At 37.5% G+C, this 3,371-nt stretch overlaps 1 pseudogene; it reads right to left on the reverse strand.

Moving 5' to 3' along the window:
* Positions 1-776: 776 nt before the first annotated feature.
* Positions 777-1,896, reverse strand: LOC101420584 (glutamate dehydrogenase 1, mitochondrial-like; annotated as a pseudogene).
* Positions 1,897-3,371: the final 1,475 nt, after the last annotated feature.

Below are 3,371 nucleotides of genomic sequence, written 5' to 3' on the forward strand. Positions count from 1 at the left end.
AGGTTGCTGCATTCTTTGGACTATGTATCATGGTTTTATTTAGCAAATTCAGATAATCTTAACAAAAATAGCCTCCTCATCTGCAGTTATGAAAATAAGTTAGTTCTTCATCTGGCTTTTTATTTGTGTTGGACAACAATACAAAACTCAGAAGCTAAAATTATTGTTTTATGTAATAAAAACACTAGTTTTTTCATTCATGTTTATAGGCATTGACTACTTGAGTCAAAGTTAGGCTTACTACTTTGTTAAAGGCATAAAAAGAAATTTTTATTTTTGTTTGCAATCTGAAAAATTAAGTTATTTTGCTGATATGAAATACCAATAACTCACTTTAGGACCATGCCACCTTCTGAAAATGCCATACACACATTTCTTAAGTGTGTTAAAGTTACAGCATATCCCAAACTTGGCTAGAGGAAAATAATGCAAGCAACTGACAGCTTTTGGACAACAGTTGCTCACCCCAAACAACAGATAATTATCATTTTGAGCAGTCATAGAGGAAGGCAGCAGAGCCAAATGGAAGAGACTTTTTATTTTAATTTAAAACAGCCAAAATTTCCCTCTGGTGCAAGCAATCTCTACTTTTTCACACTCAACAGCTTGTATATGAGCTTCTAATCATTATATTCTTCTTAAAAGGCTGTTTAGGGATGATTTGTTAAGAATGGTCCATTATATAATAAGTCATGAGAGAAAGAGATTTATGTGGTTCATGTAAACTAGTGATAGGTTTGCAGCAGTGACTGATGAAGAAGGCACTGAAGATCACTCTATTTGAAGGTCAAACCAGCTTCATGGTATACCCTGACAACTTTCTTAATGGCGTAGACATAGGTAGCTGTTCTTAGGTCTAAGCCAAGGTTATATTTCGTGACTATGTGCATGATTTGTCTGGCAGAATGTTTCATAGTTTAAGCTAAACCAGAGTGCACAATTTCTTTCTCAGATTCACCTGATATCCTGTCTTGGAACCCTGCTGTGGAAACAACAGGAATAGTTCCACGGTGCTTCCCAAATTTTCTTTCTAAACTCTCTTGAACAGACATAAGCAAGTGGTAGTTAGAATCCTTTTCATATCTGAAAGCCAAACAGCCATAGCTGACATGATTTATATTCTTCACTCAAAGTAAGATACTGTCACTCCCCCAGTATTCAAGTAGATATCGTGAATAACCATATGGCTCCTCTCCAGGAAAATCTTAACTTTTGGCGTTGTGGGTGCATGGGCACCTTCTGCAATGATCTTGCCTTTGACTCTGGATGCATTGGATTTGATCAACTGCTTCTCTTTGGTAGCAGGGATCAGTATTTCACAGTCTGCTTCCAAGAGCTTCCTTCATAGGGCTTTGCCTTGGGGAATCCCAGGATTGATCCATGATGTAATTTAAATTCTTTCAGTTCCTTTGGTTCAGTACCATTTGGATTCCTTATGCTCCCATCAGCTTCACAAACACCAACACATTTAGCACCAGAACAATGTATATATCTCATAGAGTGCAGTCCCTCATGACCAAATCCCTGAAGAGCAAATGCTTTATCTCCAATCCCTTGTGCCATTCCCAAAATATTCATGTAAGACCCTTCATTGAGAAAGTTTTCAATCCCATGGAAAACACCACGGCCAGTAGCAGAGGTGTAATCCTCATTCCTACCTTGACTAACGGGTTTACCAGTATTGCAGGCATGTGCATTAATATCAAAGAGCCCTATTGTGCTGGATTAGGTGTCAGCAATGCAGGACATCTTGCATTCACCATTGCCCATGCCTGAGGCAGACACATCAACACCAGGACAAATAAAGACCTTTTTTGCTAGTTCTATGGTGAACCTCCTTGCAATCTCTTCTAATTCATTATCTGAGTAGTTGTTGTGATTGAGACATGTAGACATTATAGAGAGGGCAGACAGCTCAGGAGTTTGGCACCTGCCAGTGGGCCCTATTTTGGAATTTACACTCCTTAGTGTGATAGAGTTGGACTAAATCATGTTTTCCATGCACATGGCTCTGCTGCCCCACTATTTGAATCTATAGTTATTACTAGAGTTGGTGGTTGTATGTCCAAGAGACTTAAATATTTGGGTTGTCCATATGCCAGTTGAACCCTGAATCTCAACAGACTTGCAACACCTACTCTCCAGTTTATTGGTCTCATCCAGGGCAACTAACAAGGAAGTCATGACTGATAACGACCATCTCAAAGAAGAGAGTCTGCAACTGCAAGCAAGAAAGTCCCACCCATCTGCCCTGTGGGATGTAAGCCCCCCTCTAAATTAGAGATGGAGTGGTTATTATAATCACAGAATCCTCAGGATTGGGGAATGGATGATGGACTAGTATAGACTTACAGTTTTTCTACTGTAGACTTGTTGTGATCCTAGCAATAGAAGAACATTTATCATGGATGTGAAGGAAGTGGCCACTGGAGGTTCTGAGAGGAGGGAGAGGAAAAAATAGCTATAATATGTGGACATTTTCAGAATGTGGGAATTATCCTGAATGACATTGCAATGACAGGTACTAACCACTGAATATCATGTAATAACTAGCAATAATGTGTGGGAGAGAATGTAAACTACAATGTAAACTATAATCATAATTGACTGGCAAAGCTCCAAGATGTGTTCATCAATTCTCACAAATGTATCACACTAATGAAGGAGGTTGTTGATATGGGAAAATGTGGGCAGGTTAAGGGGCAGGGCATAGGGGAACATTCTATATTTTTTGTATAACATTTATGCAATTTAACTTTCTTTTTACAAAAACAAAAAAGTGTATTAATTTTTTAAATTAAAAAATAAACACTCCAAGACAAAAAAATAGAATAAAATAAAATAATTAAGTGACTGAATTATTTGGATTTCACCCTTGCATTATGGCATTTTCCTTCAGTGTAGAATGCTGCAACCAACAACTAGAGAAAAATTCTCAAATTCCACATTGAATATTTATAAAAATTACCCCCATATCAAGCAAATGAGCTAGTCTTAACAAAATTCCAAAGTATGTTTGTTAGAAATTGCAGACGTTTTATGACTATAATGCAAATGAGCTAGAAAATAATGACAAAAAGGTAAGTGGAGAGAGTGACATCTTTTTTTTGTCTTAATTTTTTAAATGTTACATTGAAAAAATATGATGTCCCCATATACCCCTCCACCCCCCCCTCACCCCACTCCTTCCATAACAACAACCTCCTCCATCATCATGAGAGTGATATCTTAAATATGGCAATGTAAGATATTCCCCTGGGAAAATCACCTCACAGAATCAATAAAAAAATAGAGGGCAAATCCTACTTCAATAGAATATACTGGTGTATGATTGTGTTCTTCCCCAAATGCAGAATCAATGAAAGGAAAAA

This window comes from Dasypus novemcinctus, chromosome 12 (assembly GCF_030445035.2).
Source record: "Dasypus novemcinctus isolate mDasNov1 chromosome 12, mDasNov1.1.hap2, whole genome shotgun sequence".
NCBI lineage: Eukaryota > Metazoa > Chordata > Mammalia > Cingulata > Dasypodidae > Dasypus > Dasypus novemcinctus.